This window comes from Sciurus vulgaris (assembly GCF_902686455.1).
Source record: "Sciurus vulgaris genome assembly, chromosome: 1".
Taxonomy (NCBI): domain Eukaryota; kingdom Metazoa; phylum Chordata; class Mammalia; order Rodentia; family Sciuridae; genus Sciurus; species Sciurus vulgaris.
Window position 1 is genome coordinate 68,958,143 of NC_136461.1, and position 25,470 is coordinate 68,983,612.

General features: G+C 37.0%; 1 protein-coding gene across 4 annotated transcripts in view; it reads left to right on the top strand.

The window, feature by feature from the left end:
- Window positions 1–12,762: 12,762 nt before the first annotated feature.
- Window positions 12,763–25,470, top strand: part of ADGRL2 (adhesion G protein-coupled receptor L2) — a 623,949-nt gene continuing 611,241 nt past the window's right edge. For all 4 annotated transcript variants that reach the window (XM_079147428.1, XM_079147431.1, XM_079147427.1 and 1 more), the window contains exon 1: window positions 12,763–12,990. The gene's annotated coding sequence lies outside the window, so the exon portion shown is untranslated. The remainder of the gene's footprint in view (window positions 12,991–25,470) is intronic.

Genomic DNA, 25,470 nt, shown 5'->3' on the forward strand with positions numbered 1-25,470 from the left:
GAAATATGCCCAAGAGTTCATATTGAATCAAGGAAAAACAATTCAACAGAGTATACTTAAAAGGAAATTGAAGAAAAGAATAAAATTGAAAAAAAGAATAAAATCCTACAAAGTCCATTTCCTTCAGTATACACATATGTTGGAATGCCTACTCAGGATTAAACTGAGATTTGCTGGTTAAAAAAAATCCATCTATTACAAGCATCTATTACAATCTTCCACTTGAAGAGATATCTGCTAAAACTGATGGAGTGCATGTTCAGTTTAAAGAAAGATTATTTCAAGCAGAGGATGAAACAAGCACAAAGGCCTGAGACTGGGACATGATGGTTGTGTTCAAGGACCAGAGAAGAAACCAAGGGGCTGGAAAGACTGAATGAAGGAGAGGGTAGTAAGAGGCATGCTCAGGAAAGTACAAGATCAAGTAGACCTCTCAGGTTCTTCAAGAGCTTTGCATTCTACTCTGAGAGAGAGGGGAGGGTGTCGGAGAGTTCTAAGCATAGTAGCAGGATACAATGCACATTCCTAAAGACTCACTTTCGTGTTTTGTTTATTCATGTTCTGTTTATTAATTACTGTGTAAATTTTTAAGCAGGGCATGTGAGTACTGTCCAGTTGCCATGGCTCACTATGCTTGCTCCATTGTCTAATACCAGGCCTGCTTCACCCGTTCACTTTGCCTTCCTGGCCCCTGATGGCACTTGAGTTTGTAACCTCTATTGCAGGCTCTTACAATTTCTGCCTTTTACCACACAACGGAGTAACACTCTTAAAACAGAAGCTCAGGTTGCTACCCTTCATGTTTCCTCTTTTCTTTTGATCCATCAAGTCTCCTCAGACATTGCTTTGTTCACACTCTGAATTACAAAGCAGTTCTAAGACCTCTTAGTCTTCTGGGATTTGCTATGTGATTCAGAAGAGTTTAGACCCAAGAAACTAGGTGCTGTAGAGATCTTGAGCTTGTTTCCAATTAGAAACCACTTTGGTTTTCAGACACCCTTTTAATTTCTCTCTGGAAGAGGCAGGCAGTACTGGAAGAAGACTCATGCCTAGACAAGGTCATCCCTAGAGAATGAGGAACCAGGCCACAATACATCATTAAAGGTACTCCCTGACTCCAAAATGTATTGTTACAGAAATAAAGTCAGTTGAAAATTCACTTCCAAGACAGACTTGAAGAGGGAAAGAAATATCAAACGAGTAGCTTAAATATGTTTAGAAGTAGAAAGAAAATAGTACCCACTTGCTCTGGTAATGGCATGTGTGAGGGTGGACCTGGAGGGTGGGGAAGAACTTTGGGTTCCTGTTTCTTAACAATATCCCCTCCCTTCATCAGCCTTGTTGAGTCAACCATGGCAGGGGAGTTCTGAACTATCACTTCGGAACATAGGACCTACTAGGCACCCCAATTTAATGTTCCACAGAAGAACAAGTGTGTCATAACTGGGACATTTAGTTTATTCTCATATGAAACTCCCATTCAGTCCCTGCTCAACAACACTCCAGATATGCGTTCAGAGCTAATCTCTAAGGTTTCTGCAAACAAATTTAACACTGCATCAGCTGTTAGATTTAGTAAGCATGTACTATGTGTCAAGCACTCTGGGCCCTGAGTATTAGGCCTTGGGCATCATGAGATAATAAGAACAGTTCCGCCCTTGATGAATGCATGTTCCAGTAAAGTAAACAGAACTATAAATAGACAAATGGTGATGTAGTCCATTAAGTGTTTTTACTGAGGTAAAAATAAAGTGTAAATGCACAGAGGATACTATCTTGTTGAAGGGAGAAAATCATATGCAGAATTGAGCACCTCATGTTTTGCTTATTGCTTTACATTTTAGTTCATATTAGAATCCAGGAAGATGATTTCACATCACTAATACTATAAGGTAAGGGTAAGATGGTAGAAGGACATCAATGGCAACTTAAAGATCTCAAAGTGCATGCTAGAGCAGCGAAAATCCATCGAGGATGTTTAAGCAGAGAGGTACTCATTATAATTACATTTCATCATTTATAGCACTAGCCTAGGCCTCTTCTCTGACCACTTAATTTATATATCCACCCACTAATGTTATTTACATCTTCACTTGGACATATCATGGATCTTGAAAACTTAATACATTCAAAAGTCTTTCTTTTCTTCCAGTCTAGCTCTTCCCCAAGTCTTTTCCAACTCTGAAAGCGACATGATCATCTACCCACTGTTAAAGCTGGAAATGTGGAAGTCATTCTGGAGTCTTCCTTTTCTCTCATTCTCCATCAGCAAGTCCTTTTTTATTTTTCTACTTCCAGGTTGTATTTTGATTCTCTCTGTTCCAATCTGTTTCCACTCATGCCTTGCTCCAGGCCAGTTACCACAGCCACCAAGAGTCACCTCAAAGTGGAAACTAGACGAAGCTGCTCCACTACACTTGCCTCATCCTGAAGCAACATGCAAAACCCATCTCAGGTCTTCATATTATACCTGAAAGGAAAGTCAGAATCCTCACCATGATTTGGGCCCACAATGCTCCTGATTTCTTACCTCTCCAGTTATACCTCCTGCCACTCTCTTCCTCACTTTCTAAGTTCCAGCCCCCACCCTCTGTTTGAACCTAAGTGTGCCAAACAGTTTCTATACCAAGATATCATACATGATGTTTTTCCTTCCTGCAGTGTTCTCTTCTCTATTCCTCATAGGGTGACTTTGTCTTTGGGCTTCTGATTAAATCACAAATCTCCTTTAATTTCTCTTGGTTACACTATCTGGTCCCTCACTCATTTCTATCACAGCACCTAATTTAAATCTTTCACAAAACATATTGCAACTTATAAAACAGGGTGAATACAGATAGATGGCTGTAGTTAACTAGAGGATACTATATAGACAGACAGACAGACAGCAAGACAATCAGATGGCTGCTATGTACTTGTTTGATGTCTGCCTCCCCCACCAGTACTTTAACTGCAACCTCTACAGGGTCTGCTTTGTCCACTGCATTCTCAACATCAAAGTGTTCAATACATGTTTGTTGATTGGACAATTACATTTTTCTCTTTTTTTGAACTACTTTACTTTGAAATTAAGTAACTAATTTGCATATATTTCCAACGTATTTTACTTAGATATCTAAAAATTCCCTGCACTGACTACTTTCTGCTAGATGCAAACGTATAGCATGCTACCCTGTTCTCACTTCAAAGCACTAAAAGAACATCATCACAGGATATCTTTAAATGTTGCAATGCATTTTATAATTCTCATCGACCACTGAATTTCTTATATTTCATGTATGACCAATTTCCAGATTTCTTGAACTTTCCATTTAAATACATACACATGTATATTTATCCATTTATTATCTTTTTTCATCAAAATGAAACACATTGAAATTTGCTTCTCTATAGTATATGTCTTTAATAAATAAAATAAATACTAATTTCATTCAATCTTTGCTTTATATATAGGATAAGCAATTTTCATTCCAAGTATACATAAGCATTTTTCCTAAGTTATTTCACCCTCTTTTCTAGCCAAAACATTAAGAAAAAAAAAAAAAAAAAGAAAAGGCTGTTCTTACAATCTTTGCAAAATTTCAAACCTTAGTCAAAGAAGAAAGTCCCAAGAATCTTTTCAGAAATCCTGTTTGGGCGCAATTCCCAGCCTAATTTTGCAAACCAAGATGTTTGGGCAGTCTTGGTATGCTGGGGATAAGCAGTTGAGGATTTTTATCTGAATCAAACCCAAACTCCGACTCTAATTAAAATACCACAACACTGTTAACTCCTTGACTGTGTTAGACATCGGTTTAGTTGAACTAACTCCACTTCTGGAATATAGCCTCTGGTCTATATTCTTTCTGGTTGCTTATATTTTCATTTCAGCTTTCCTCTAGCTTTTCAAAGGACAGAAGCATTGTCCCACTTTTTGTTGCTATGCACTTCTCTGGAGTTGCATCAGGAAAGCAAAATTATAAGATGTAATGACAGGAGCTTCCAAAGCTTTCTGTTTTATCCATTTTCCCCCTGAGAACTAGGGTTGGGGGAAAAAAATGTTATATGATGCTTTTTAATATTGTCTTATACAATAAGAAGAATGGAATAATATGTATACATACACACACATACACATATAGGTAGATAAATATACACATTTTGGGTAAATGCCTTTGATGTTACATTTGAGTTCATAATCCCCTATAGAGGATGCATGAACTGCCAGGACTAGAGCTAACTCTGTGTATTTTTATCACCAAGCATATATATAATGGATGCTTGGAGCTACCAATTTGTAAGAATATGCCCTAAATTCTTTGAAATCCCATCAAAGAAAATCAGCAAAGGACATATGTTCTCTGTCCCTCATCCCAAGACTGCTTTACATGGGTACCCACTTTTGATCCTGTTGCCAGCAAACCTAAAAGGCCCCTAGATTGCAACTTGCATCACCTGTTGCTAGTGCTCCTGCTATTCCCTCATTACTATTTCACTCAGTTCTGAAGCTTAGAATGAAGCCAAATGCAAAGTGACAAGTGAAAACCAAGGGGCTTCAAAGTACAAACTGTATATGATCTTTTCTTGCCATAACAGAAGAGTGTCATTGTCCTGTAAAATTAGAGCATCTGAGTTCTACTCCAGAGAATTAGCAATATGGATTCTATTCAGTAGCTAATGGGAATTCCAGAGAGGTTTGGAAATGTTTCCCAGAAGTAGAGGAGGTAAAGAGCTTCCAGATTCCCTATATAAATACTTTCCTTAAACTATAAACCTATCATTTATTAAATTGAACAATTATTTACTGGGCATCTATCCTAAATGCTGGGCATAAAGAAATAAGGAAAAGTAGAAACTCTCTTCTCATGGAGCTCACATTTTAGCTGGGAACAGTTAACAGACAAATGAATGAGTGGAACCTATGTGAGATCAGAAGTGATAAGTGTTGTAGATTCTCACCAGGAATGGAGAGCATTGGGAGATGGGTAGGATTTTAATGGAGTGATCAGGGAAGTCTTCACGACCTGGAGGCTGTTTTGAGAATCCTGAAAAAGTCAAGCAGGTTTAGTACCTTGGGGAAGGCACAACATGCAGAGACAAGAACAAGGGTCCTGGAAAGGGAGATGCCTTGTGTACTGAGGAACAGGGAGAAGGCCTGAGAGGCTCAAGTGAGGAAGAAGGAGGAGTCAGGGGAGGGGGCGGAGTCACAGTAGGGACTCCTAGGTCCAAGTAAGGTCTTCGGCAGTTGTTTTTTGAATTGGGAAATCTTTGGAACAAGTGTTAGTTTCCTGTTGCTTCCACAACAAATTGCCACAAACCTATTGGTTTAAAACAACAAAAATGTATTCTCCCATTATTGTAGATGGCAGAAGTCTAAAGCAGGGTGAGAGCAGGACTGTGTTCCTCTTAGAGGCCCTGTGCTCCTCTTAGAGGCTCTTGGGGAGAATTTGCGCCTCTACTAGCTTCCAGTTGGCTCCAGGCACTTTATGGCCTGGTACTAGTCAATCCAGTCTCTGCCTCTGTGTTCTGAGGAGCTTCTCTTCTGTGTCTTTCCCTCTTGTGTTTCTCATAAGGACACTTGTCATTGGATGAGAAAGGATGATCTCATCTTGAAATCCTTAACTTAATTATCTTCAAATAACCTTTTTTCCATTCACAGGCTACATTCACAGATTTCAAGGTTTAGGACACGGACATACCTACTGTGGGATCATCAATCAACCACCCCAGAGGTTCCAAAGGGAGGAGTGGCAAGATCTGATTTGCAACTTATTAGGCTTATTCTAGTTCCTACACTAAAAATGGTCTGTAGGGAAGCAGAGAGACTGCCCAGAATCTCACGCACCTTATAACACAAGGAAATAATTCAGGTGAGTATGTAGCTTGTACCTGAGTAGCTGGACTGGAGGTGTTGAGAAATGGCTAGATTCCAGAGAGGATTTGAAGGCAAAGATGATAGAATTTACAGAAGATTTTATGTGAGATATAAAAGTAGAGTCAAGGGTGACAGCAAGGCTTTTAGACTATCTGTAGTCTTTCTGATATGTATGGTAGAAATGACTCCTTTCCTGTAAAAGCTTTTTCATCAGAGAGGTCAAAGGTCATTACCTAACTGCCACTTCTCCTCTGTCCATCTCTGGTTGGATATTATTTCCTTCTGGCAGCTTTCCCTGACATCAATAGATTGGATTAACTTATATCTTTACTCGGTGCCCTGAGTTTATTCCTGTTGTAGTTTTTGCAAAATACCCCCAGAGTTAGTGACTTAAGACACAAAACAAGCATTGAGTTTATGATTTTGTAGATTAATAATTAGCTTAGCTTGGCCATTCAGATCTAGACCAGAGCCTGCTGATCTTGACTAAAATCGCTTTTGTGTCTACAAACTAGCTACTGGGTCACCAGGAACTGGATGGTTCATGATGGCCTCGCTGAGAAGTCTGAGATGACTAGTCTCTCTCTCCATGTGGTCTCTTAGCTCTGCAGACTGACCTGGGAAGGTTTTCATAGCAGTTAAAAGTTTCCAAAAGTGAGAATAGAAGCTGCAAAGCTGCTTGAAGCTGTGTTGTCAAAACCAAGGGATGAGGAATCAAGGTATAAGGAAATAGACTATACCTATCTCTAGTAGAAGAATTGCTGTGAATTCTACAATCTATCAAGTCTCTTAATATAACTACTTATTCCCTGCTAGTTAGTAGACCCCATAAAAAAAAAGAAGCAAGACTCTCTTTTCATCACTGTATCCTCCATCAATAAACACTGAATACACATTTATAATACGCATTAATTTTAAGAATCCAGGTGCCATGGTACAAGCCTATAATCCCAGCTACTCAGGAGACTGAGACAGGAGGATTCCTTGAGTTCAGAAGGTCAGGGCCAGCCTAGGCAACATAGCAAGATACCTTGCCAAAAAAAAAAAAGAAGAAATGAAATGAAATGAATGAGTTAATTAATTAGTTAATTGGAAAAACAAAATAAAATGCAATTCAGTTTGCAAATGTCACAATCTCTTGGTGAGCCTCCATTTTCTTGATGTATGCATCAGAATCCTTATATACTCACTATCTATAACATGTGGTATAAAACTATTGCTTCAAATGAAATATCAAAATTAAGATGGACAAAGCAAGAAATGACCATTTTCTTAAAATTTTTATATAAGTCATCAAAATAACCTTTTAAGGGCAACAGATACTGAGACACTTTATATTAACCTACCACAATGAATTCTAATTTTCTTTGGAACAGTTGTGTTCCTAGGTAAGTTAACTATATACTTCTTGAGTTGTAGTGGGTGTTATATAGATCCACTTTTTTCTTTTTAAGATTCAAAGTTCTGGTAAATATCTTCTTTGCATAAATCACTTAGATCTCTTGAGGAATGCCTTGAGACACCAAAGTTTTAAAGAGAATTATCTTTTTTCCTTACAGATCTTCAAAATAATATGGAAAATGCAAAGGATTCACTAATAAAGATATGCCTTTATAGTGAAACAATGCCATTGTCTAGAAAACCTCTAGTGCTTTACAAACAGAATATCATGAGTTATTCTTCTTTATGCAGTGGAAATTTACAGGTGCTTTAGTCGTAGAGATAAGAATTGAATTTCAAATCCCATTGCCCAATCATTTTCACTAATGACTTCATTCCTAAAGCTCCATCCATTCCACTGTTTCTACATGTACCACAAAAAAGTCACACTACCTACCAGCATCCTCCTTTTAGACTCTCTTACATTTTTTTTTTATATCCTCCTTAATGTGAATTTCTTTCAGCACTGAACCTGAACATCTTCCAGAGCCTTATTGATCTAAGTACATCAACATGTTGTTTGTGCTGCTTGTCTGTCTGTTGCAGTTAGTCTAATCAGTCTATTGGACTATTCAATTCTGTGTTGGGTAGTCTGCCTATGTTTTGTAGTCAGTACACCAGAGATATGGAAACAAAGGAGTCATCTGAGATGCGATTCCGTGAGAGCCATTCCTGGAGAAACTTCAGCTCTCTAAAGAATATAGTTCCCAAGAATAAAGATAACTTAGAATTAAAACATGATATCTAGGAGCCCCATGGACATGAAAACACAAGTCCAGTTCTTTTTAGTTGAAGGGAAAGAATAAGAAAACAGGGTTGGTTCGGTGTGGAGTAAACACCACTGTTACTTGTTAGAAGTCTGTGTTTACCTCAGACACTTAGAGGAGATGGGGGTATTAGACAGTAAGAGTTTTATCAGGGATCTAAGTCTGTGCAAGTCAAAAGATAAAAAAGGCCAAATTTGGTTGGGGTAAGCCTTACACCACAGTGCAGATCTGATAGTCTTAACCAATTGGAAAGGAATTCAAAGCAAAAATTGCCCATCAGAGGAATCACACACTGGGCAGAAAGGGAAAGATCAACTAAAGAGTTGTGCTCTAAATACTTGGTCATTGTCTAAGGACTGCCTGATAAGGTAAATTCTGAAGGGGCTGATAACTGAGTCTGTCATGCAACTTTACTTCTTACTGCAGAACCAAAAGTTTTTCTTGAAGGCAGAGCCAAGGGGTATACCTCCATGTCTGCTATGAAACTTCAAGTAATTTAAAAATATTTGAGTAAGAGCTGAATGCTTAATTAAACCACTCTTTCCACCTCTATTGTGGAAATGTGGTGGAAGGGTGCAGGGAGGCCTATAATCAAAAGATAATTTGGAAGAATCCTAATGTATTCAGTCATTCTGTTAATCAGCATAATTTCTTAATCATTTGTGATCTGGGTGTCCTTTTTGGAGGTTTTACTTGTCATTGTGTTTATGGGAAATTGACAGTTATTAATTGTTTTTGAGCTTGAACCAGTCCTTATTAGAATTCAAATATATTTCCCACTACTGGGTCCAATATCTATGTAATCATTTATCTTATAGTGGATTTTACTGTAAGCGTAATATTTACAAGAAGCAATTTGTCATTCCTGGGTTAAGTATAGAAGCTTCAATATTTTCTGGATAAATATGTCAAAATATCTAAGATTCAAACAATAGAAGAGAATGGGAAGCTTATAATATAGCATTTTATATTAGAGTTAGGAGAGACGCTGTTATCATTATTGTTTTCACAAATGTGATTTTTCCAATTATTAACCATCATTAGTATTAATGGCATTGATGCTGGTAATCTGTCTCACCAAGGATTTCAAAGTGCTATATTTTTTAAATGCTCAATGAGTTTCAGGGCTCCAGCAGTGATTCCCATTCTGATGTGCTACACCCAAAGTCGCCAAACATAATTAATTTTAATTTATACATGAATATGCCATACAGGCTTTGGGTTAGAGAATGGAGTGACACACCCTTGCAAACAGTTTTGAAATATCTCAACTCCCTCAGGTCTTAAATTTCTAATCTAATATCCCTTTTTCTCTCCAGGGACAGTACTCTTTGTCATTTAAACATTGTTCTGCATACGTGTTCCTGGACTAGGGAACACATGCTTGAGGTGTACAAAGACAGAGGAGGAGCAAAGGTCCAAGGCTTGTCCCTGGAGGTGCAAGTGTCTGTCACGCTTACCTTCATGCTCCTCCCTTCGAACTGCTCTCCACTTCTTTCCCGACATTCCCATCACATCTCTCCTGATTTTTTACTCATCCTTTCCTCTGTGCTCTGAGTATGTGTGATGGAGTGTCCCAGACCACGTGCTGTCTCCTGCTCCTCCTCCCCAGCCTCTCCTCCCTCATTCCTTTCTCATCCCAACAGCTCTTATTTTATCTTCAATAGTCACCTCAAGCATCACCTCATCTGCAAAGCACTTATTATTTATAATACCTGTCCTTTTCTCTCTATTCTTTTCCTTTGTACAGTGTCTAATATTAGAATCGATCAGTCTACACATCCGTTTCCATCATTTTTGCTAAAAGAGTGTGGACAAATGCCATGTGTTTTCATATACATGGACTAGGTTCTTGCTAACAGAGGACTTGCTGCATTTTCAGCAAATGAATGAATGAACCTTTGCGCCTCTCTGTGTGTACCAGAAGGTCAGCACTTCCACAGTCACTCTCTGAAGGTATGCTGCAAGGTCTTCACATATTTGTAGGCCCTAGTGCATAAGAGCACAGGAAGTGCACACTTCTCATTAGGACTTTATCCCACACAGTTTTGCATACACCAGCTGAGTTTTCTCTACTTTAACTAAAATCTGATTTTCCTTGGCGCGCTGATCTTCAGCTAGATAACTAGAAAAACTATCTCTGGTAGAATCATTAAAACTTCTATGAACTCCTGTTACTCTAAGTGTAAACATGTCAATATGTTAATTCTGCCAGTAGCATGCACATTGAAAAAGAGAATGGAAAGCCAGTAAAATGTAGAAATGAACCCCTAATGGTGGCATTTCAGGGACTAGGAGAGGACAGATGGGAATATATTTCTGGACTAGGGAGCTTCTGGGTGCCCTTCACGTTGTACCACACGAGCCATTTCCTATTCCTGTGCAGAAGGTTGGTTCTGCTGCCACAACACTCTCTTGCTCTCCTGAGAACAGTTTTTCTATTTCTGTCTTTTATAAAAAGGTAGAGGCACCATTCCTTCTGGTTGTCAGGAACCAGGAAGGAGCCTTCCTCATACCATGGCCAGAAGGTCAAGAAGGAACAGAGAAATCATCTTTTTTCTACATCCAATTGACACTGTAATAATATTTCCCAGTTCAGAGAGAGATGTTGAAGTTCAATGGTAACAGATTTGTAATAACAATGACAACAGATTGCACTGATTAAGTGTTTACCCAGGTGCTATGCAAAGCCCTTGCTTATACCAACTATATAATGAAGGTTGTTTTGTTATCCCCATTTTAAAAACAAATTAAGTAACTGCCCATAGTCAAAAGGCTGACAAATGACTGAGTCGGCACTGGTGCCTGGACAGTTTTGTCTTACCCCCTAAACAGGCCTTCTAGAAAGCACTCATGGTAATAAGGAAAGGGAACCTAAGTATACTAACATGTCAATATACAAACCAACACTGCTGGTGCTGTTATTTCTACCCTATGGATAGCAAGACATATTGTATTTGCTTTACTCCTTTTTATTTCACAAGGGTACTGAAGACACAATTTTAGAATCTAAATTTTACATGAAACAATTCACATAGAAGATGTAAAAGATTTGACCTTGTTTTCAATATCTTTTCTGCAAAAAGGTGTGAAATATCTAAAATATGTAAAGGACACGTTCAAAGTGTTTGGAGAGTTATTTTAAGGGGCATTATATAGCCCCTGACTTGAAAGAGATTGCAACCTGAAAAATAATATTAAGACCTCAATAGCATTACAAGGCTAAATTATGTACAAGCTGTGTCCAAATTGATATTAAAAAAACAAGAACAAAAAAAAAAAAAACCTGAGAACTCAACCATCCACTCAGAGAACAGCCAGACTACTGGATGTCACAGGCATAAAATAGCTATTGTCTTCACCCTTTTGCTTTCAAGCAATTGTTTCCTAAACACTGTTATAGTCACTACGTCTGTCTACTTCAGAAATGCCGGATGGTCACTAAATCCCATGGAAATGTGTTACCATTTTCCTTTAGATTTCTTTTCAAAGTATCACTTCTGTCCATCAAGTCAGGTTCCTGTAAGTGTAGGGTTTAAACTCTCTTTTCTGACAGGATATAGAGTCCCAAAAGCAGTGAATATCTAGTTGGATTCTTCGCTACTCCGAAAACATCACTCATACATTTATGCTGAAAGTTTTAGTGCTATTTGTTGAAACATATTTAACCTATGTCGTTTGGTTCACATCAAGTCAGTGGCTGGTTTCTATAAGGCTAGAATCAATTCAGTCAACCAGCTGGTCTGACTGATTTTTCTTTTGAATTGACCTAATTGTCTGGCTATTGGGGCACCTGCAGACACCTCTACACAAAGAGAAAGCAGGTTTTAACTTACTAAAAGAGGGTCATTCTTTTCTTTTGAGATCTACTGTGGGCTTATCGAATGAATGTTGACAAGTTATAATCATACCCTCCTCTTATTCCTCATTTTTAAAGTAAGAATACTAATATATAACAATTCAGGAAAATTTTTAAGGTGCTAACTGGAGAAGTAAAAAGAGTTTATATTAAAGATATACCTGCATTCTGTTTTTAAAGATTTATTTTATTCTGAAATGCCAGCAAGAAGTAAAATGAAAACAGATTTAAAAAAAAAAAAAAAAAACTTCCTTTCGTAGTCCTTCAGATAATTAATCATTAATACATATTTAAATGTTATTTTCTATTTACATTGCAGTACATAAATTCTTTCAAAGTTAACAGGGATCAATTTTCTTTTGAGGTACTTATTCCACTTAACAAATTGTCTATTTTCTTTCAATAACATCTATGCCATACAAATCAAAGCATTGATCTCATTCAAAACTCAGTTTTATCCAAATTTGTTTACCTAGCAACTAATAAAAGATTTTCAGTAGACTGTCTAAAATTCTAATGAGAAAATAGGAAGAATCATAAAATGTTCATACAAATCAGATCAGATGGAGCATCAGCTAATCTGGGTGTATTTTTCCTTATGATTAACCAGTTCTTAATGACAACATTTCTTATCTTACAACTGTGACATGAAGAGGGAGCTGTAGCTCTTCTGAGACACAGTTCTGCAAGAACCAGCTTATCCACGCTCTCCGGTCTCGTGTCTGTTTCTCTTTCTCTCTCTCTCTCTCTTGCGCTGTCCCTCATTCATTCACTCTTCCATCTTTTTGCCATTGTGCCAGCTCAATTTAAACGTATCTGCTCTGTATCTGTTCAAGTGGAGATAATCCATGCAAATCAGGAGCAGAGGCTTTCAGTGCTTGGTTCACAGAGAGGACTCAGCTTGAGGAGGTCACTCGTTCACAGCCGCTCCTCCCATTATATTTTTCCCCTTAATGCAGAACTGCTGTATGTACACAGTGACTGAAAGGACTCAATTTACTGCAACTGCTGCCTGGCTTTACTTACAACTTTTTGTTATAAAGGAACTTACCTCCATCTGTCTTTTCAAGGTAGGAAGTCTGATTCTTCTAAAGACGTGTGTAATGCCTCCACTGTCTGCTCATTATCAAATGTCACTAGAATGCTTTATATCGTTGCTGGCATTAAGGCACAAATGCTGAGATTCCAGGTGCCTAATGCTTTTGTTACTTAACCGTATAGGTACAATTGTTTAAGTGCCGAGTATTATAATGTTCATTTTCCCTGCAGCCAGCTTCAGTGTTACAATGCCAGAAAGATTATAGAGTGTCCACTCTCTAATCTAGAAATACAATGCTCTGTCAAGTTTTCCCTCTTAAAAAAATAATGACCTCTGTATGTTTTAACTTATCATGTATCCTGACCAATAATAGCCAAGTGTAAAATTCGACCGTGTTAAGATTGGATTTAAAAAAAAAAAAAAAAAAAAAAAAAAAAAATCCTGGAACCTTCCTGCAGCATTTTCTGTGAAAAAGAACTAACTGTTGAAATGTTTTTTTACAACAGCAAAAAAATGGATAGATTTTACTTCATTCTGCTGCAAAGCAAGAAGCTGAAGGCCTGATTGCTAACAGGCCTGTCAAGTAGATTTATTTTTCACAATTCATAAATTGTTACTAGGCTCTGCAGAAGTGTTACAATTAGTTAGGATTCCGTTGCTGTCATGATACATGCTATTATTTACTGTTTGGAAATGGAAATTGTATTATAAGAAAGTTCAGTGTAACAAGGCTTAAGAAAAGCCCTTGTGTGCTTGTGTAGGACTGTTTGAGATCATTATTTAAGAATGATTTCAATAGCCAAATGGTTGTTTGGATTAAAAATGCACGTAAGAAGCTAACAAGTTTGACAATATACCTGCTGATTTATGACAGCAATTCCTGGGCTTACATTACTTCATGTGTGTTTCCTTGAAGTTACTTGTAATAATATTTTAATCATTCCTTAGTCATTTCAATTTTAAAACACACTAAAATGTCATAAAATTACAGATTCAAAAATCTTTTTGATTAGTACAAATATAATTAGAACATTCCAGTTATAATTTAGATTTCAATAAATGTCATATGTCTTTGAAAGCACTCCATATTAATATGATTCTGCATTTATCGTCTTATTTTTCTAAGATTTTGATATGCAGCTGTGACAAGACTAGTTAATCTCTTGTATAAGGTAGAATTGAACATAAACAGTAAACAAAGTTGACAGTCTTGAAAAGAAGAAAAAATTATCCTCTGGTATACTGAATAGTTCTGATGGCATAAATCTTAGATTTCATCTTCTAGGTAGATACTTATAGTTAGTGGAGTTCAAGGGAAAAAATTTATTATCCACATAAAATATCTCACTGCTAAAAATGTGCAGTTCTTTTTCCTTTTGATACAGAGTCTTCTATTGGGAAAAAAATGCACTCTGATTTTTGAGTACAGTACAAGGCATGAAGCCTGTCATTGTTAGCATAAAGAAGACATCCACACAAGTATTACTGTGCAGAGGGCGATCTTTCTGTCTCTGGCATTTGTTAGGTTACTGTACATAGAATTTAACAGATAAATATGTTCTGCTTCGTGGCATTTTAGTGATCCTATTGGTATGCAGGCTACTCTGCTAGGATAGCAACAGAAAAAAAGAGATATATGTTTTATAGCAGTGGGTAATAAAAGCCCTTCACAGTGAGAGAAGAGGAATTTGACTTATTTCTTACACAGTAATTAGAATTTCTTTAAAACTCTTTGAAATGCTACCTTGTAAAGTAAACTGAGGCTCTCGTGAAGGGCTAATTGAATTTATCTATTTGAGCCATGTAGTGGTCCAGGAATATCTTCTTCACAGACCCTGTCACTGGAGGATTCCATTCAATCTTCAGCATTACAGGCAAAGAAAGGGATTCCTCACTAATGGTGAAGGGTGATTCTTTCATATTTAAAACGAGTTTGAGAAGAGAACCCTACAGGAAATCCTTAACAGATGGAAAGGTGTGTGAGATTGCCTGGCTAGGAGAACTTGAGACCACTGTGAAACTAAAGGATGCCCTTTCAGAACAAAGGGACGCCATGTAATACTCTGTCAGCAGGCAAGCTCAGGATAGACAGAAAAGTGGCCAAGAAGATCTTTGGGGGACAGAGAATATGTAGACAACTAGGCATTCTCTTTTCAACTAAATTACCAGAATATGATAGGTAGACAGGCAGGTAGTCCCCCTGGAATCTCAAACCATCATTTCACAGAGTATTTCGGAAGCACATATTTTATAAGCACTCACATTTGTTTGCAAACCTCAAGAAACTCTCCAAAGACCTAACTTGTGTGCCTTTAGTTACATTTTACTATGCATCCTAAATAAAATGGTCACAGCCTTCCACTCCTGTGGGTTTCTTTTGCTTCATCTGTAAACTTGCCATTCCTCTAGTAACTCATTCAAGCAACTGTTCAAGATAAGTTACATTTAGTCCATTTTAGTGTGCCTTGCAGCAGAATCTGAAGAACTGGTAAACCTTGTGGCTTTATATAATACCAGGTTGTTATTCCCACCTGGCTCTTTTCTGCTGGTTTTACTGAGTACAGTTAAAAAGATAAATTCTCATCTTAAAAGGATGCTATGGAGCGTATTAATAAGTTGTCTGTAACTTCAGGAGTGTTCAGTGGGGCCACAGAAACTTGCAACCCCGCTTGAGGAAAATGATGTGCTTTGTCAGCAGACATTCAATGCTTACCTCATCTGTAGACATGCAGAATTTCTCAAGAAGGATTCTGTCACACCATATGCATTTTATAAAGCTTGGAAGTTATTGCTGTGTATGGACTGGCTGTGACATTGACTGAAAACTCATCAGATACTTATTGTTTTATCTGTATTCATTTAAATCTGCACAATAATACTATGAGGTCAATGGGACCATCATCTGCATTACCTAGATAAAAACACTGAGGTACAGAGAAGTTAATTGACTTAGTCAAAGCTACACAGTTGTAGTAGAACTGGGATTTGAACCTATTTATTCTATTATTGACTTTGAAACATCACACAATAATGCCATCCTGGGTAATTAGCTCAGATGACTAAGTATAGTAAGGACATTTTCCTCCCTTTCTCAATAGGAAAAGTATTTCATTTACCCATTTGTCATCTTGATTTAAAAATCTGACTTTTCAACTCTTTTCATAGTTCTTCACCTCAGTCTGTATTAGCATGATAGGAGTTTTTTTAAAGTTGTTTCATTAAGGCATTTGGGGAATGGTTACGCTTGCAGAGCATTTGTCTTTTACTTCAAGGAGTTAAAAACCAAATCAGATCTGTAATTGACTGACTTGTCTACTGACAGCCTTTGAAGCGCCACCCCCACCCACTATTTTCTGTCTAAAGAACAAGATTGACATCTCTTTATATGTTTGGAATTTTGCAGTGGTGTAAAGTGCTTGGTAATGATGGAAATTAACCTGAGGCTTTATCTAACTACCTTTCCCAGCAACTCCATTGAAGTTCTGATAACAATTAAAATTTTGATGCAAACAGCTGTTCCCATCAGGAAAAAAAAAAAAAAAATATCCTCTGTCTTGTTGTACTTTCCTTCCAAATCTATTGGATAGTAAAAAGTGGCTGTCCGCCTTGCTTTTCTCAGCACTGGCACATCTGTATGAAAATGTCCCTAGATGAAATACACCAGCACGTTAGAAATGCAGATAAGGAAAACAAATGAAGTGACAGTCATCTTTAAATGGGCTGGTGTGAAACACTGAACATGGTTATCTGTCCTTCTGTCAGTAGGTGTTGTTTCCTTAAGGAGTGGATGAGTAAGAACAGGTCCACGCAGGGAAATGTTTGTGGCCTTACTTCTGTCTGTTTATTTGGGGAGCTTGAACTGCCTCCCACTGTTTTTCCTCCCTGTGTGAGAAGATGAACTACTATACATGTAACCCATAGGAATCTGATTAAAGACTGTGTTCATTTGACCTGTGGATATCAGATAGCCAATGTAAACAAAAACCTGAACAGCATCAACACATAATCAAGTGGCAGAAATGTGAGGGACATGGGTCAGTAGCAATTGAACAAGCTGCACATTTCTCAAGTAACAAATGAAAAACAATTTTGATGCTATTCTGTGATACTAGCATTCTTTTTAGATCTTATTTGAAGTATCAGGCAGATAGACTGCCCTATATATCCCGAACCTCTATCTGCTGGCAGTCAGAAAGCCCAAGAACCTATCTTTATAGTTATTTTAATATATCAGTTTTGCCCGGATTAGCTAAGCTAGATGTCGACCATTGGCACAGGAAAGGTTGGGAATTAATTTAAATTTGAGCTTGCCCTGCCATCATCTCTTGCTGAGTTCCTTCGCCTGTGAGAAATTCCTTTCAGATTTGATTTCTCCATTACTTGGTTGATATTTCCACCTTGAAGAAAAAGTGGGGGGAGTGCGAGGACAGAGGTGGCAGGTTGGAGTTATGCCACCATATACACATGCCAAGGAGTTAAACCTTACCGAAAACCATTTGAAGAACCACAGAATTTCTCAGCCCATAATTAAATGCCCTATCAAAAAGATGTCAATTTCTTGAAATTAAAGATAAAATCAAAAGATTTCTCTCACAGAGGAAGGTTTGCAAAAATATTCAGGCAACTTAATTCTCAAATGTATTAACAATCTGTTCAGAGTGTCGGTTATCAATACATCCAAACTAAAAAATAAAATCTCACTAGCTAATAAGATCTACAGTTTAAAGAAAAGCCAAAATTCATAGTAGCCCTGAACTAAGATTGGGAAGTCTCTGTTGTTGTTGTTTTGTGACTGTTGTTTTATATATAGATATATCTGATAGGATGCATGTATATCCTATTAATCCTCTTCCAGAAAAATTAATCAGATGCTTCTTGCATGATTGAGACCTCTTTCTTGTTTATTTACAATGACCATGGCTTCCACTACACAAGTCAGCCTCTAGTTGTGTTATTTTCTTGTATTTCCTCAGTTATTTTATGGTTCATGTACTTGAATCCCAAGTAGCTTGTAAACTACTAAAGGATAAAAACCATACTCTCTGTCCTTCACAGACCTAATCTTTGTGTTAAGATCAGACTCTATTTTTTCAATTAATGTTTGAATGATTGATTGATGATTTTTTTTTAAAGTACTTAGATTCAATTTTTTAGAAATTTATTCCAGGAACAACAAGAGGAATACTTATTTGTTTAAAATATTTCTCAAGACCTAGCTTAACTCCAACACTGGGCCTACGGTCTGACAGAATGTGGAAGTTTACATGTGTTCAATTTAAAAAATAACTAAAGGAAAAGAAATTATTCCAACAGATAAAACGATATGTACTATGATTTCTCATTTTAGAAGTTGAAAGGAGAGGCAGCTGTTGAAAGAATTAAGTGAAAATGTAAGGGAGGTGAGGAAAACGAAAGGACAAAGGGAGGAATACAGAATGCAGAAAACAGTGGAAGGAGGGGAAGAGAGACACCTTGGGAGATGAGGAGAGAGGACTTGGAAGATTTTAAAGAATTCAGACTTCGTCATTTCTTATTAACCACAGTTTACAGTTTTTTAACATCTATCATTAAATTTTTATAAACTTTGAATGGATTAGAAACAATAATTAATCATAAAGAGAAAGTATTCTACATCCTGAAGCCTAGCTCCCTGGGAAGGAATCCACGAAGAGGAGGTGGGACCCTAAGTAACAGTGAAAACAAAGAGGGCACAGGTGGCTTTTCAGGTGAACTACAGAACGGTTGATCCTAAAAGAAATTCCACAGAAAGAGTTTACAACCATGAGTCAAGCTCCGGACAGAATTTGACAAATCCAGTCTTACTCAGGAGGACATCCTCACCTAAGCAGGGTGGAGATGGAGAATGTGGGAGGAGTGCGCTCTGGGCAGCTTCAAAGGTATTCTGATTGTTAGTTAATATGCTCCTGAGATGCATGAACAAGACATGACCTCAGAAAGCAGCGCTGGCAGGATCAAAACAGGATAAGTAGTTGGGGTATGCAAACCTGGGCAGAAGCAAGCTTTCTTCACCCTCTGGGTACCAAGCTCACAGGGAAACAAAAGGCTCCCAGTTTCTCAAAAGACTCAGGGTAGGTGAAAGAACTAGACACCAGATTTTCCTGCCCACTGGGGTATTATATCCTCAGGCTACAGGCATGTTGTTTTCTCAGCTCTCAGTCATTTCATTTTTCCGCCTTTAGCTATGGAGATACTAAAGACTTTGTGAAATCCTTTTGATTAGCAAGTGAAAAGCCATTGTGAGCTGGCTACTGGGATTTTGTTGGGTGGTGCAACCCGAAGGTGACTGTGAATGCTTATTTCTAATTAATGAAAGAGATAGGAGACCACGGTTTAGAGTTCCACATCCTAGCTTGGGAGTGGGGACTTGGGGACAAAGACATTTAAAATCATGTGAACTAAATTTGCAAAGGAAGCATAAGGAAACACAGAAAAGCAATTTTTATATATACCTAGGATGGAAATCTAGTTTTGGGAAATGTTATTTAATATTTCTGAGTCTCATCGTCTTTACCTGTAAAATGGAAATACAGGTGCTCATTTCTTGGTTTTATAACAAAGAAATGAAATATTTGCCAAATACCCCTCAAAAATGCAGAGCTCATGGAAGACATTTGACTGTACTTTCCAACCTATTATATTGTCTGCCTGAAAGCAAATTTACACTACTCTCAACCCCACTCACAGGCATGTGAATTTAGATGTTTCATGGCTTCATTTTCATTTTGTGGCTAAGAAAAAAAATTATGGGACAACAAAGCCCTACTTCTAACTTGTTACTATCATAGAATCTGAGAATAGGTAGACAAAATTCTTATGTCTTTTCATAGACAGTGAGGTAGATCATAACCATGAATAGGGTATCCTTCAAGAAAGATGCTTCTGGTGGGGAGTACCATAGTGGTAGAGCACTTGCCTAGCATGTGCAAGCCCTGGGTTCATTCCTCAGTTCCACACCAAAAAAAAAAAAAAGCTTCCCAAGGTGGGGTCATATTATAATTAAAATTAATATTTTCACCCAACTCTGCTTCTCTGATCTGATCCCAGTTTAATTTCTGTAAGGTCTGATGCCTATGGACCAGCCTGTGATAATTTATACAACTTTTAAAATAGCATGGCTCTCTCTGCTCCTAGGCACTTGCATAACAGGCGCTGGGTTCAGAGATACTAAATACCACTTCCTGAGATGGTAACTGGGTGATCATGATGAACTTTCAGGACATGAATTCAAAAGCCAGATAGACAACTTTGAAAAAAGTTGACTATCGCTTAACTAAATATAAAAATTATTGTAAAAGGATTCTTCTTTTTAGCTTTGTGTGTGTGTGTAAGGTGAGCTCAGAGCACAGGTCAGAAGAAAAGAAGCATCAGGACAGGGAAAACCAGGGGGGCATTTCACAGCTTTGTAGGATTTTTCTGATTTCTTTGGAAACTATGTAAATGAATTCCTTAAACACAGACTGCCATTGATTTTTTCTGATGCTCATTGATCCTCTCGTCATTGCTTCATGTATGTGTTCTCCCAAAACATCTAGTATTGATATTTCCCTCCCTCGAACTCTGTCCTCAATCTATTATAAGTATATCATTAAAATCTGTTTAATTTTCTATGAAAGATTATATTAAGTGCACTTTTAGTGTAATTATGTCGATAGTGGAAGATAAACATGTATTAGGCAGTGCAAAATGCTGATTATCTGTCAGGATAAATCTGTTTATTTCAGATATAGCAATCTGACAGTCTCCTGATGCTAATCATGAAAGTACATGCTTATGTCAGGTACTGTTTGGTGGGGTTTTGACAGTGAAACGCCCTCAACGGCTTCCTGGTATGACACAATCTCTATCCTATATACAACCATATAGGTAATATGAAATACAATGCAGATTGTGGGTCATGTGTTTTAAGTACATATGACATACTTATACTTTGACATTCTTGTCAATATCCTGTTCACATGAACAGTTCTGTAAGATGGGATGGTGGGAGAGAAGAGGAAGGTGTGTTTTAGGACTTAGCTACACTTTAGCTTGGTCCCAGGACTTGGTCTGCCCTCAGTAATGTCAGTGCAGAACCATTTGTATTCATCTACAGAAAAAGAAAAGAACCATACAAAAAGGGGAATCCAGGGTTGTGTGGCTAGTGCAACATGTTCATCTACTTCTCCATGCAAATATGCTTCTTTTATTCTTTTAATTCTTTTCCTTGAGATAGTAGTTTCTAAATATATCCTAGAAATGCTGCTGGCTGCCAGCTGCTATTGGGCACCAAGTTCCTCCTTAATGAAATAAAACAGTATCAGGAAGTCAACATGCCACACGCGCTGGGGCTGAATTTCACCAGGTCTGCTCGGCAGAAAATGCTTCGAAATGAAAATGAATTGAATATTCAGGCACAGTTTGCCAACTCCTCTGAAAAATAATTTTATCTGACTTTATTACATTGTGATCATTTCCTGGATGCCATAAAATGCTGAGTAGAATAATAAAAATTGATATGTATATTGACATTTCAGTTTTCTAAATAGAAGCTGAGAAAATATAAACAGCATTTGGTTTTTGCACCTCTTCTGACCAACCATTCATATGCCTACTAATTCACTTACTCTCAAATACCTCACTCGGCCTTAATATAAATGTCTTCTGAAATAATTTCTCTCCAGTAGATTATGCGCGTCTTTAGTTTGATTCAGAATTTACATGTGTAGTTTGCATAATTTTGCATCAGAGTGTCTGCTTTAAATTAGGTAAAGGTCACTGTCATTCATAATCAAGACGAAGGTGGATTAAAGGTCACAATTCAATAATAATAATAATAAAAAAACCTGATTAGATGTAGAGGTTTGTTCTTGGGCTTTGATATCATTGGATAAGTGGAAATCATGAGTCAACAAATTAACCTCAGTATAATGGGTGACTCACAAAGATTGTAAAAAAAAAAAACCATGTTCACACATTTCCCCCCATGTTTAAGATGTTTGCCTCAATGTAGCACTGACAGTTAATACTTTTACCACTGGGTGTCTTTTATAATGTCATTTTGTTTTAGGAATGACATAAATGACAATTTTATCTCCAAAATAAAGTAGTAAGTTATAAGGAATTAATAATAGACAGATGTGGATTAGTAAGTCCCTAAAGGCCTATGGTTACTTTTACCACTTTTTCCCCCTAAGGTAGTTCCTAGTTCTTCCATTCTTTACAGGATGAAGCTGTCACAGCAAATTTCTTTTCTTACATAACTATTTTATACCTCTCACGGACACTTATGAGCTCCCTGAACCCTTCGGAATTTTGACAATTCCTCAGTATTTTTGTCTGTGATTAGAATGAATAAATCTAAAATAAATGTAGCTAGTAACAGGTAATTAGGTTTTTTCCCATTTTTGTCATTTTTAAAGATATGTTTGACAATGACTTGAATAAATGGAAAGCAGTTGAAAATAAACAAATATAGTATATATTTATTTTGTCCACAAATCAATTTGAATTCCTGAAGGAAGATGCCTTCCTTCAAAAGGCTCAATCATTGAGATTGAGCATAAGTACCAACATATTAACATCAATACTTACTGTAGCCAAAATTGTACTGTTATTACCAAAATGTGAAGATTCTGGTTTCCCCATCTTCTGATATTTCTTTTCAACTTTACAAGTGCTTTTTCTAAAGGGAGAATCTTACTTTCTCCTCTTAGTTGTTTGTTCACTCTGCCGACATCTTAGTATAGGATCAACTACCCTCCTCCACCCCCCAACCAAAAAGGTAGACAAGGAGGTATCACTTTCTTAAAGTAGATTGTTTATTTTTACAAAGAAAATCAAACATTTTAAAAGGAACTATAAAGGTTAAATGGTTTAAGTAGATTATAATTAGTTAATTTTGTTAAACATATACTGGATCAATTTTACATTATTTTAATTACCTTTTGGAGTAAATGGTTTGGTGAACAAATTCACTTGATGTTCAGGATCAAACAAAATTACCTTTCCTCTGGGTAAGCTTAAGTTTCACAAATGATTTGAAATGACCTCCTTTGCTTTCATCTAAAAATATCTTTGGATTTCAAAAATGATTAAAGTTGGATATATTGTGTTTTAAGCCAATCATATTTTATCATTTTCATAGCTTATTCTTTCTTTAAAGTGAAAAATAATGAAACTCCACCAAACAGATGTTCCCCCTTTGAGGAGACTCTTGGAATTCATGCAGTATCATGGCATTTGTGAAATTGATTCAAATTTTATTTCTGCCAGAAGACATATATTGTATTCTGGTAAGTTTATTAAATTTTTTTCTGACAAGACATAGGAATGAAAGCTAGATGATCATTAAACATCATGGCCAAATCAGAGGCATTTTGATTTATTTCTCTGCAATGTGTGTGTGTGTGTGTGTGTGTGTGTGTGTGTGTGTGTGTGTGTACCTATACTCGTATCTTAAATAGGCAATCCCTGAATCATAAACACTAGCTCCCTGGTAATTGGGGAGTACAAAAGAAAATTACATAGTTCTCTCTCCCAATTCAAGGCATCTAAGGAACAATACTGAGAAAGTACAAATATATTCTGCCTTTTTTGTTGTTGTTAATGATGTGCAGTTACCATATTATTCTAGTGCCCAAATCTATCTTTCTTTTGACTCACAGCAGAGGTACACAACTTCGGATGGTTTTGCTTCCCATGGGACATTTGGTAATGTTTACAGACACTTTTGGTTTGAGTTGGGGATAGAGGTTGCTGGTACTGGTGTTTAGTGGGTAGAGGCTAGGCGTGCTGCCAACATTTCAAAATGCCCCAAACAACCCCACAACAAAGACATTTCTTGTCCAAAATGTCAGCAGTACTGAGTATAAAAACATTCTCGCTTACAGTAAAGAAGAGGTGATTCCTCCTTCTCTGCCTCAACTCTACTTCTCTTCCCTCTCATAACACCACGTCATTCCATCTCGCACCTGGCTACCTCCTCTTCATCCCTCAGAACTCTCGGGGCACTTGTCCCTCATGCAGGAAAGTTCTGAGGATGTGTGATCTGAGTCTGACAGCACTCCTTCATCTTACCACATCACTGTATCTTTGAGCTCTAACGAGTGGGCTATTTTTCTATATCCTATACTAGACTGTAAATCTCCTGGGGATTGTACTTTGTATTGCTAACATCTAGCAAGGTTTGTAATGACATAAAAACCATTTTATTAAGATTTGTTCTTGAGTGAAGTCAAGTTCATCTCTAGAAACAACACTGTACGGGGTGTTTGAATTTAGATTAAATAGCACTTGAGATACTCTTTCAAGCATTGTGGATTAAATAAATAAATTGCAGTAGTTGACCTGAAAACATAACTGTTTCAAAAAATTTTTCAAAAAACTGCTATATGTAAGTAGGTGGTCTGCCTGAATATCTGGGGGTCTGCCTATGTATTTATTTATATCTACATAGCTGAATATGGTTTAAAACTTGATTATGTGTTTATGAAACTTTGTGTATGTGTGTATATATATATATATATGTGTGTGTGTGTGTGTGTGTATACACATATCCATGTAATTTCAATAAGGTATACATTTTAATGAAGCTACTTCATGACAGTATCATAAATACATACATATAGCTAAATAGAGCATATGTTCACATTTATTCCATTAAATTATCCAAACTCAAGTGAATACCTGTATTTAAAACACTAAATATTACATTTGCAATAAAATGGAAAATAGTACTCTCCACTTTTAAAGAACATGAATGTCTTTAATTAAATCATTGTCACTTTTATACTTTGTTTCCTTGACTTTCCTGTTTTAGGTTATGAATATGGTCAAAAACAGAACCAGCTGAATACAGTGGCACCCAGCTAGGCATGCTGGCGTGCACCTGTAATCCCATGTTCGGGAAGCTGAGGCAGGAGGATCTCAAGTTCAAAGCCAGCCTTGGCAAAAGCCAGGCACTAAGCAACTTGGTGAGACCCTGTCTCTAAATAAAATATAAAAAAAGAGTTCGGGAAGTAGCTCAGTGGTTGAGTGCCCCTGAGTTCAATCCCTGGAACCGCCCCCCCCCACACACACACACACAAAAGAACAAAAGAACAGAACCAGATTATGAAAATATACCTTCTGGTGAATAATAAGCAGACAGGTTAATTTTACCAGGAGTTCCTTTACATCAATTGTAATACTTCAGTGGAAATATTCCAAAAATGCTCAAAAAATGCTTTCTGAATAAAACTGGGATTATAAGGTTTCTAGTGAATAGTTACATAAATGCTAAAATAATCACAAGTCAAATTATCATGAATTTTTATTGCATTCATTAATTTTATTTCTTAGATTAGGCTATAATTGTAGAAAAACATAAGACCCATGAACCATTTTGTCTTCTAGGCCTTCTGGGCCAATTTTTTACACTGTTCCTTTCATCTTTATGTGAACATAAAGAGCTGAAATTCATAAGACAATTATTACAAGACTTCAGCAATTTTAACATTTATTTTTAAATAAA